Genomic DNA, 12,131 nt, shown 5'->3' with positions numbered 1-12,131 from the left:
TGAACTGGAACCCTCGAGACACCAAATCTGCAGGGTGTGGGGGGAGTCTGTGCCCAGTGGTCAGATGCCTTTCCTCTCTTTTGTGATCCACTTCATTAGTGGGGCATCCAAGCAATGCCTGTAGGCCCCAGGGTCTTGCAGAGCTTGTAGGACCACAGCTTCTGAAATGACATTCAGCCTTCCTCCTGACTGGGATGGAGGCAGGACTGGACTAGGGATGGTGGCAAACAATATCCACTTACTCTTTTAGTCAACAGATATTTCCTGAATTCCTCTTCCATGCTAGTCACATGGTGAACAAGATAAATGTGGTCTCTGCAACCAAGGAGTTTACAGACTGACGCAAGATCAAAAACCAAACACATACACACACACACACACACACACACACACACACACTCACAGAGCAAAAAAAAGGCACTTAAAATTTAATGTTCAAGACTTTGTTATTATTGGGTCAAGTTCATTGTACTTGGCTGCTGCTTCTGCCTGGGTGAGTTCTGTGCATGAAGCCTGTCAACCTTCAGGCAAATAGACGCTGACAGGCAGACAGCCGGCCTTACCTAGGGCAGCACCACCCCTCCTCACCATGCTGCTACAGGGATCCACTGGGGCCCAGGGCTGGAGGTTAACCCTTACTGCGCTGCAAGTGTCTGATTTTTTTTTTTTTTTACACTCAGCGACAACCAAAGGAAAACAGTTATGGTACCTCCCCCAGAGCTTTCTTCCTCCCCCAACCCACACCATGGTTTCCAAACTTTCCATTCCCTGCAGCAAAGCTGGTTAAGAGACTGGACAGGCCACTGTGATAACTTCAAAAATATAAGAGGAGGCCAGGGATCTGTTAATCCTGGGGTAAGAGGGGTCAGGCCAGTGCAGACCAGACATGGGGAGGTGAAAAACTTTGAGAAGGTAAAGGGAAGGGTTATTTGTGGAGAGAGAGGGGTTGGGTTGAAGAAGGAGGTATTGAAGGAATGGAGGGCAGTCTTGGAAGCCCATCTTCTGCTGGTCTAGGGAAGCAGAGATGACAGGGAGAAAACCTGGAAATGCACCTGGAAACTAAAATTCCAAAATACACAAAAACTAACACTGAAGAAGGCAGCCAGCAACAGCAGCATCAACACTCCAGAGGCAGATTCGAGCCGGATGAAGAGAAGAGAACAGGACAGCCAGGAAGAGCCTGCGGCGTCCTCCGGGAGACGACTGAACACACAGCGTTCAGTAAAAGAAAACAGCAACCAGGAAACAAAAACCAGCAGGAAGGTGCCATCGCTAAACAACTGAAGAATAATATAATTCAATAAATAGTTTGGGAGAAATGATTATTGGGGAAAATACATACATGTCAAACACCTAATGTAACAAAAATCTAAATATTTTCTATTATCTGAAAAGAAGAGGATGTTTTAAGCTGGCTAAAAGAATAAAATGGTCCAATAAAAGAAAGGAGTAGACTGATGAATTTAACCACAATTTTGTTTTCATTTTTATAGTTAATGGAAAATAATTAAAAGCAAACAAATAAATTAAGAAAATATCGGCCATTTTGTACGTAAGGACACAGGCTCTGAATCCAGACTCCTTGGGTAGGACCTTGCTTCTCTCCATGTTTCTGTTTCTGCTATAAAATAATAATTGCACCTGCCTCATGGTGGGTCAGGATTAAGCGAGTTACTAAGCTACTACATGTAAAGCTCTTAGAACAGTAGTTGGCACATAGAAAGCAGTCAATAGCTATTTCTATTTTATTTTGTACCATGTAAGAAATTCAGACACAAATAATTCACAACAGAGAAACCATAAATAACAATTTAGTGAAAAGTTCAACTTCACTAATAACGAAAAAAAATTAAAACAATTCAAATTTTACCTTTCTAGTTGGTAAAGACTTTAAGATGACAATAGAGTATTCCTTCTCTAACCATGGGGGTTATGTTCCAAAAAATCTCCTTGGATGAAAACATTGTGATTAAGGAATTTAGGACTTTATGCAAAGTTAGGGGTAGGAGAGGTCAAAACCTTTAGTAAACCTATGTCCTAAAAAGGTTTTATGCCACCTCACCATTAGGATAGCTACTATCAAAACAGAAAATAACAAGTGTTGGCAAAGATATGAAGCAGTTAGAACCCTTGGGCACTTTTGGCGGGAATGTAAAATAGTGGAGCCGCTATGGGAAACAGTGTAGTGGTTCCTTAATAAATTAAAAACAGAATTACTATATGATCTAGCAATTCCACTTTTGGGGATATACCCAAAATAATTGAAAGCAGAGTCTCAGAGAGATATTTATACACCCATGTTCATAGCAGCATTATTCACAATAGCCAAAAGATGAAAGCAACCCAAGAGTCCATCAGTGAATGAATGAATAATCAGAATGTGGTCTATACATAAAATGAAATATTATTCAACCTAAAAGGAAAGGAAATTCTAATGCATGCTACAACATGGATGAATCTTGAGTATATTATTTTCAGTGAAATAAGCTGCCACAAAAAGGTAAGATACCACTTATAAGAAGTAGTCAAGGGCTTCCCAGGTGGTGCAGTGGTTAAGAATCCACCTGCCAGTGCAGGGGACACATGTTCGAGCCTTGGTCTAAGAAGATCCTACATGCTGCAGAGCAGCTAGGCCCGTGCACCACAACTACTGAGCCCGTGCACCTAGAGCCCGAGCTCCGCAACAAGAGAAGCCACCACAATGGGAAGCCTGTGCACTGCAACGAAGAGTAGCCCCTGCTCGCCATAACTAGAGAAAGCCCACGCACAGCAACAAAGACCCAACAGAGCCAAAAAGAAAGGAAGAAAGAAAGAAAGAAAGTCAAGGGACTTCCCTGGTGGTCCAGTGGTTAAGACTCTGTGCTTCCACTGCAGGGGGCACGGGTTTGATCCCTGGTCAGGGAGCTAAGATCTTACACGCTGCATGGCACAGCCAAAAAAATAAATAAAAGTAAAAAAATAAAATTAGAAAAGAAAAATAGTCAAATTTGTAGAGACAGAAAGTAGGATGGTGGTTACCAGGGGCTAGGGGAAGTGGGAATGGGAAGTTGTTGTTTCATGGGTACAGAGCTTGTCATGCAAGATGAAAAGAGTTCTAGAGATGGATGGTGGTGATGGTTGCACAACAACGTGAATGTACTTAACACTAATGAACTGTACGCTTAAAAATGGTAAATTTCATACTATGTGCATTTTACCACAATTTTTTTTAATTTTAAGATTTGTGTTTTATGTTAAAAAATATTCTTTATTTTTACTAAAATAAACTTATAAAGAGATGATCAATTTTACAAAACTTAGATTGGTAACTGCTCACTGAACAATGATTGTCCATTAACCCTTCTTTACTGGAGAGCAGCCTCCAAAGGCATCCCTGTCCTGCAGTTTCAATGAAATGTTTGCAAATTAGTTCTAGTTTATTACCGTTAATGGGCCTATGAAGAAGGATTTTGTTTGCACATAGTTCTCCATCCAACACTCAGCACCTTTCCAATTATCAGTAGGACTATGTAATGTACTGCAATTATGTAAAGCAGTTACGAAACAGAGAAAAAGTGTGGTCTAGACAGGATGTGCTATTATGGTCACGGCAGGAAGAGAAGCTTGTGCACTGCCCTGGAATAGCTCATGGTCCCAGCCCTGGGATTCTGATTCACTGGAGGGGGTGTGGCCCAGGCCCAGGTGTGTGGAAAGGGCCTGGCTGGCTCTAATGTGCACCTGTGGAAGGGGTGGGACCAGGGAAGGGAGACTTGGCTTCTACTTGGGCTCCTCCCCCAACTTTCAGTTCAGCCATAGATGAGGGTTTCCATTTCCTGGGTTTTTATTAAATTGATTAATTAATTAATTCTTTTATTTTTGGCTGCGTTGGGTCTTTGTTGCTGTGCGTGGGTTTTCTCTAGTTGCCGCGAGCGGGCTTCTCATCGAGGTGGCTTCTCTTTGCTGTGGAGCGCGGGCTCTAGGCACTCGGGCTTCAGTAGTTGTGGCACGCGGGCTTAGTAGTTGTGGCTCACGGGCTCTAGAGCTCAGGCTCAGTAGTTGTGGCATACGGGCTTCGTTGCTCCACAGCATGTGGGATCTTCCCGGACCAGGGCACGAATCCGTGTCCCCTGCATCGGCAGGCAGACTCTCAACCGCTGCGCCACCAGGTAAGCCCTCCTGGGTTTTAATGTCTTCCTTTTGCTATAAAGTGAAAGAGTCGGACTGAAGTGGGGTCTTCATTCCATGGCAAGGCAACACGGTATGTGAGGAAAGAACACAGTCATCTTCTTCACTCTCCCCTTACATCAGTCCTTCCTGCCTTGAAATCTGTGTCCTGTCTGTCCCTACCTGCCCCTTGGTGGCTGTCTTCATTCAAACGTTCAACACTGCTCACTGAAACAGTTTCAACAGCCTCCCAACTAATTTTCCAGACACCAATCTTGATCCTCCCCAACCCACCCTGACCCTGCCTCTGGTAGCATCCTTCACTGTGGATGAAATTTCTCGTTTCATCACAAGGGTGTGTTTGCTCTGCCTTATACACCATTTTATCAGGTCATCAAGATCTTAGCAATCACCAGGGAGCAATTTACATTTTTGCACCATGGTTCCCATTATGCTGCTTTCTCCTCCTTTCTTCAGCAAACTCTCCGTGTTTTCCTTTGTATAAGAAATGAGCCAATGGGAGTTCTCTGGTGGTCTAGTGGTTAGGATTCAGTGCTTTCACTGCTATGGCCTGGGTTCAATCCCTGGTCGGGGAACTGAGATCCCCAAGTAGTGTGGCGAGGCTAAAATAAAAAAAGAAATGAGCCAGGATGTTATCCTGCAGGTGTGCCATTTTGACTTATTCCTAACAATCAGCAGAGTTCTAAAGGAATTCTGCTTTTGCTGGGAGTTGTGTCTCTGTCCACACATCTGGGCGTTGGGTGTTCCCTGGGGCCTCAGTCAAAGTGCCTCTCTTGGGATTTCCACCTTGTCCTTGTGGGGCTAAAAAACAAACTTAGAAAGCTCCTTGAAGGCTGGAACTTCGTCTCATTTACCGTTTATTCCCAACCCCTACATAGTACCTGGGATATTTATTGAATGAATGACTCCTCCATCTAAGATAAATATTAGAAAAAGTCCTTTAAAATTCCCCAGGGTCAAAAATGTTAGAAGCACAAAACAAGCACTGAATGTTCTTACTTTTCTCAGTTCCCTCTTGTCATAACCGCTGTCATGTCTCCTCCTTCCACCTCCTCAGCTTCAAAAACCCACAGCAGACTCTTGGGCACCCCTTACCCCGGACTCCATACCCCACAAGTGCCAAATCCCATCCAGATGCAACCAAAAGGGACAGCCTAATACTCAGGGATCAACTCTACTTGTCCTCAGACTCCCACAGAACACTTAGCAATTCTCATCACAGAATGGGATGCATATTTTAGTCCAATAATGTTAATATTAACACGAATTCCTCATCGATCTCTTCATCCACTCAGAAATTCAATGGCTCAATAGCGAGGAGTTTGGAGCAAAGGTAAGTACATGTTAGATGTGGGTAAAGACAACCCACCTCCAGTTCTTACTCCCAGGGAGCTTTCTATACACAAGCAGGGAAGAAAAATCCAGAACGAAATAGGGTCAGGAGGTCCATCTTAGGTATTTTAAGATTGAGAAAGGGATTTAAAAAAAAAAAGAAAGGGATTTGCCTATATCTTGATGATGTGAAAACCATATCAAAATATCATCTGTCACTTAGAACAGAGATAGCCCCAAGTCCTGGGCGGCAGGTGCCTGGCAGGGGGTAACTAGTGCACACCCAGAGAGTTGGTACTGTTTATATTTGGCCTTGAAAACCTTCAGAACCAACCTTCCTCGGGGTTTTCTGTGAAGGTAAAAAGTCTCCTCAACTCCCAAATGGCACCTAAAAGAGATGTGTCCTTGCCCCACTTGCTCCAGGTGAGGAAAGGATCTCGTGAAGAACACCCCAGTGAACAAACAGCAAGACCCGGCCCCTTGCCTGCCTCTCACCCTGTCCTGGGCCTTCCCCACTGCACACCCCCCTCCAGCTGTGCAGCCCAGAGACACCCAGCTGAGGCTCCTGCTTGGTTTGAAGGTCATCCAGAGTTGAATACCAGCCCAGAATTTCAGCTTCCTATCCAGGAAAACCAGCTACATATATATATTTTTTAATTTTAAACTATTAGAATTTCAGATTTCCATTTTCATTTGCTTACTTTCTAATTGTTCTGTTGTTTGGAAGACAGAAATTTTCAGTCCCTGCCTCTGTTAAGTCTCTATTTTTTCTTCTTCTTTTTTTAAATGGAGATATAATTTATGTATAGTGAAATGCTCAAACCTTCTTTGTTTAATTTATTTATTTTATTTATTTTTGGCTGCGTTGGGTCTTCATTGCTGCATATGGGCTTTCTCTAGTTGCGGTGAGTTGGGGCTATTCTTCATTGCGGTGCGTGGGCTTCTCACTGCGGTGGCTTCTCTTATTGTGGAGCATGGGCTCTAGGCGTGCGGGCTTCAGTAGTTGTGGCTCGCAGGCTCTAGACCTCAGGCTCAGTAGTTGCGGTGCACGGGCTCAGTTGCTCTGCAGCATGTGGGATCTTCCCGGAGCAGGGCTCGAACCCATGTCCCCTGCATTGGCAGGCGGATCCTTAACCACTGTGCCACCAGGGAAGCCCAAGTCTCTATTTTTAAAAAAATATTTATTTATTTATTTATCCATTTGGTTACGCTGGGTCTTAGTTGCAGCAGGTGGGCTCCTCAGTTGTGGCTCACTGGCTCCTCACTTGCGGTAGGCAGGCGCCTTAGTTGCAGCTCGCCAGCTCCTTAGTTGTGGCATGCGAACTCTTAGTTGCCGCATGCATGTGGGAATCTAGTTCCCTGACCAGGGACTGAACCCCGGGCCCCCTGCATTGGGAGTGTGGAGTCTTAACCACTGCGCCACCAGGGAAGTCCCTGTTAAGTGTCTATTGATGTGAACACACACACTTTGGAAACATTAAGAGAAGATGCTACTTAATGGGATCAGGTGATTCTTTTCTTTTCTTTTCTTTTCTTTTTTGCGGTACGCTGGCCTCTCACTGTTGTGGCCTCTCCCGTTGCGGAGCACAGGCTCTGGACGCGCAGGGTCAGCGGCCATGGCTCACGGGCCCAGCCGCTCCGTGGCATGTGGGATCTTCCCAGACTGGGGCACGAACCCGTGTCCGCTGCATCGGCAGGCGGACTCTCAACCACTGCGCCACCAGGGAAGCCCTCTTTTCTTTTTTAAATTAATTTATTAATTTATTTATCTTTGGCTGTGTTGGGTCTTCGTTGCTGTGCATGGGCTTTCTCTAGTTGCGGCGAGCGGGGGCTACTCTTCGTTGCAGTGCATGGGGTTCTCATTGTGGTGGCTTCTCTTTGTTGCAGAGGATGGCTTCTAGGCACACGGGCTTCAGTAGTTGTGGCTCATGGGCTCTAGAGCCCAGGCTCAGTAGTTGTGGCGCACGGGCTTAGTTGCTCCGTGGCACGTGGGATCTTCCTGGACCAGGGCTCGAACCCGTGTTCTTAACCACTGTGCCACCACGGAAGTCCCTCATGTGATTCTTTTATCAAGTGAGAGATTCTTTCACAGTTTGAAAAATTTCACTCTGTTTGTATGTAGAATGTTTTGGAACTCATGTTATGACGTCAGTTCAATAAATTAAAAGGCTGATTCCATGATGGGGAGGATAGATCTCTGCAGAAAAGTTTCTTCCTCCACCTCCCACCTCCAACCCCTACTCCTCAGACCAGCATTTTCATGAAGCACAAGCCTCACTCCAGGTGGGAGCCCTGCTGAGGCTGGAGGAAAGTCTCCAGAAGGTGACTAATACACTGCATTTGGCCCCTGGTTGTGGGCAGTGGCAAGTGGACAGGCGAAGTTTGAAGGCTATTTTCCAGAGACATGATGTGAACTTCAAGCCTCAGCTGACGGTCACGTGGTCGTGTGGTGGTGGCAGACTATTTATTTCATGAATGGAAGGACTCAGGCAGTGCAGAGGATGACATGGGCCACGTTGTCTGTATCACTATTGCCCTCGGGTCAGGGGGCAGGTCATTATGAAGCCCTTGTCAGTGGGTTCCCTGGAGTCTAGGTGAGAGACACATGAGATGTCCCACACCCATGGATATGTCATAGATGGGAGTATAGTTCACAGCATGATGCTTAAAATTATCGAAAATATCACTTTTGGCATCCTAAATGGGACACAGTGGTCTGTTTCAGGAGCATAGTGGCAGAATTTAGCACTTGTGTGAGCCTCCTTTGATTAAAACATTATCAGCCCCCTCCCACCCCGACCTCTGATCGCCCCCCCACCACACACACACAGGGTGGTTCTGGGTCCTGGGCAGGCATTAAGAGTCTGCTGTTTGTACTCAGCTTAGCTCCACCCATGGCTGAAGAGCTGTGAAGTTCACAGTGGAAGATCTCCAAGAGGGGCGGTCTTTGCTGCCCCTCTGATCCAGCGGGCATGGTAAGTTATCCAACCATCTGCCAGTTCTGGTTTCCTAGTATGTATATGATTTAGAATTAGAAGCACATAAAAAATAGCCTTATTACTGGGACCTCTGCCTCTAATTCCACTTTGCCTTCATATAATTCTTTATAGCATTATGCAAATCTAATCACGCCCAGACTCAGTTTTTAAAAACACTTTCCAGAACCTACTGGATAAGACCCAAACCCCTCAGCGGGCAAGTCCCTTCAAGAAAGCCTGTCCAATCTCATGAAAGCATTTTGTAGAGGACACTTTTGGCATTCACAAAACGGCCATCCCTACCTTCCTTGCTGGCAAAGCTTTTACAAATTTTATTTATTTATTGTTTCAGTGATGCCCTCCCATATATTCAGAGAAGACGGTCCCTTCACGGCCGAAAGAGATATATTACTATGATTGCTCTAAATCAGCCACACCATTTCCATTCCTTTTCCCATGATGGATTTAGGAGTGGGGCTCTGGGCCTAGTGAGACATGGTGGGGGGGAGTTAGGGGGGAGTCAGCGGGGGTACTTCTGGGAAAAGCTTTCTACCTCTGTACATTGCTGTTGAGGATGTGGGATGTGGTGTCTGCAGCTGAGGTGGCCAACCAAAGTCTATGAGACTGAGTCCTGACATACTGAGGATGGGAAAGCAGAAAGTTGGAAAGAAGCTGGTCCTTGATGACATCATAAAGCCACCAAATTAACCGAGAACCTTTCTTTACCAGGAAACTTCTTCACCCAGAACTTTTTTTTTCTTCTGTTTTTTTAAAAATTTATTTGTTTAAGCCTTTTCTGGTACTTGCAGCCACAAGCATTCTCACTGATAAACCTGCCCAATATCATCTTTTACAATTCACCTTTCCTTCTACTTAAAGCCTGCAGTGGTCTCTCTCACACCTTCACATTCTACACACTCTCATCTCAATTTTCCGTTCTGTCATGTAAATTCTTCTTGGAGTTTTCCCCAGGTGCTGCCCTATGACCACTTCACTTTGTAACCCCTCCTTCCCTCCCTCAGTCTCAGCAGCCCCGAGGTCCCCAGCTCTAACTTCCTTGTGCTGGATCTTTGGGGGAGGGTGGAGGTTTGGACTTTAACAGAGATTCCGACACTACAGGTTTCCTTTGGAGACTCCTGAAAGCCCAGGTCGAGTTTAGCCCTGCACTGAGGGCTAGAACTTGAGTAATGTATGGACCCTTTTGGAAGACATACAATTCTCATGGACTTGACTTAAATTATTTTTATAACAAATGTGTGCAAACACAGCTAACGATGAACTCTTCCTGCTTCAGTACTTAAGCAGTCATAAACCCAAAACAAAGTTGCAATAAATACAAACAAAAGTGGAAAGACAATTTAAACTAAAAGTAATTTGATGTGATGAACAGTGTCGTTTTTCTGAAATGAAGTTGGTGCTGGCAACGTGAACACATAATACCTAATTGGCTCTTTTGAAGTTGACACAATATTCCACTGTGCGCCCAGTATGATTCAGTTCTCCCCCTACTTGTACCTGTTCAAATAACGAAGAAATCTTTGTCAGTACGTGTCCCCTGGACTTCACTTGGTACGAACGCAACCCAGACAATTAAAGAAGTGCTAACTTGACCACAAGTAGGTAAACACACAACACAAATGCAGGCACTCACATGCAGGGCCCTAGATCAGTTACATAGGATCCAGAACATGCTTAAAATACTTTCCAAAAAATTACCAATGAAACAAAAACATGGAATTTAATAACTTTCACAGAGCATTCATGGAACCTCAGTTTGAGAAACACTGTCCTAGCACTGACCTTGACTTCTGGTGTGACCTTGGGCAAACTGTTAGCCATCGTTCAATCTCTGTACATTGTGCACAAACAAGAATAATTTGGACCACTAGTATTCTTGGGAGATGAAGGAAGTTAGAGGAGTTAAGGACAATGTCCCAGGATCTTCAAGGACGATAAAGGAAGGGGTGAGGATTTATGACAGATCCCTAGAGTTGGACAAATAACGATAGCTCAGACACTCCAGCCCAGCTTTGACTTTGGAGTCAAAAGGACTTGTGTTTGAACTCCAGATCTGCCAATTGCTGTGTATGTGTCTGTGGGCAAGTTACTTGATTTCTCTGACCCTCAGTTTCTGCCCCCGTAAAAGTGGAAGTGTCTCAAAATGCCACCTCACAGAGCTGCAGTGAGGGCCAAATGCGATGACTTGGGCAAGTGCTGAGGGCAGAGCCTGGCACCTAGCAAGGCTCAGTAATCAGCAGCCTTTATCAGGAAGAGGCCAAGGGTTGCTGAGAATGCTCCAGGCTTTGGCAAAGAATGATAGAAAAGAGAAAGTGAAGATTCTAAGATTCTGTCCATAAATAACAGTATTTCTGCTATGTGACTGTCAGCATATTTCACACTAATGAGCCCCGCAGCTACCCTAAGCTTCCGCTCAGCCTTTCTCTTTTCTCCCGCCCTGGCTGCCTCTCCAGAGCTCTGCCCGCCCCGGTTCCACGTCCAGGCTTGAAGCTCCTTCCCTCCAGGTTTTCACTTTCTCCAGTAATTACCGTAGTGTTGGTCACCTGTGCAGCGAGCGCCCCCCAGTGGTCTTTCTGTTCATTACAGGGACCGTGGGGCCTACAAAAGACTGAAGATAGGTGCGGTTTCCAAGGGGGTAGGACTCAAGAGGCTCAGGCCTTTGCCTAGTCCAGCCACTCAGGAAGCCGTTCTGGATCTCCCTCCTAGCCCCCGCCCCCTTTTGGAAGAGAGAGGCGGAGGAATCTAGAAGTCCTGGGTGGAAAGCAGCAACTTGCCACAGATCTAAGGCAAGTTACAACCTCTCCGGGCCTGATTCCCTCTTTTTTTTTTTTTTTTTTTTTTTTTTTTTTGCGGTACGCGGGCCTCTCACTGTTGTGGTCTCTCCCGTTGCGGAGCACAGGCTCCGGACGCGCAGGCTCAGCGGCCATGGCTCACGGGCCTAGCCGCTCCGCGGCATGTGGGATCTTACCGGACTGGGGCACGAACCCGTGTCCCCTGAATCGGCAGGCGGACTCTCAACCACTGAGCCACCAGGGAAGCCCCTGATTCCCTTTTTAAGAAGAGCCCTGGACTTCCCTGGTGGTCCAGTGGGTAGGACTCCAAGCTCCCAATGCAGGGGGCTCAGGTTCGATCCCTGGCCAGGGAACTAGATTCCACATGCATGCCGCAAGTAAGACCTGGCACAGCCTAAATAAATAAATAATAAATAAATAAAATATTAAAAAAGAAAAAAACCAGCAGGAAAAAAAAAAAAAAAAAAAAGAAGAGCCCTGCCCCATCTACCTCAGAGGCCCCAAGGAAACAACCAAATGATAGGTGAAAACACCGGGAGAGAACAGAGCATGTGCTTTTCTGTAGGATCTCACCATTTCCTCACGGCTTTGCTGGCTGGAGGGCGGGGGCGGGGGACAACCCCGGGCGGATGTGGACGAGATAAAGGGGGAATGAACTCCTCCCTCCTCCTCAGCCATTGCTCTGCACTGTGTATCCAACGTGCTGCTGCCAGAAACCACTTTTAAAATAACACCCATCTAGTCATGCGTTTCCCAGCTCAAAGGCCCAAGGCCCTTCCTCCTCACCTTCAGAATAAATGAAACTACTAATGAGATTACCCCACCTCTCTCTGCCTCTCTGGGGTTA

At 45.8% G+C, this 12,131-nt stretch overlaps 1 long non-coding RNA gene across 1 annotated transcript in view; it reads right to left on the bottom strand.

Moving 5' to 3' along the window:
* LOC309814021 overlaps window positions 1–12,131 on the bottom strand; it is an 86,497-nt gene that overhangs the window by 50,758 nt on the left and 23,608 nt on the right. The gene's annotated exons all lie outside the window — the stretch shown is intronic.

This window comes from Mesoplodon mirus, assembly GCF_964341445.2.
Source record: "Mesoplodon mirus genome assembly, chromosome: 12".
NCBI classification, from domain to species: domain Eukaryota; kingdom Metazoa; phylum Chordata; class Mammalia; order Artiodactyla; family Ziphiidae; genus Mesoplodon; species Mesoplodon mirus.
This window is presented reverse-complemented; position numbering and strand designations above follow the sequence as displayed.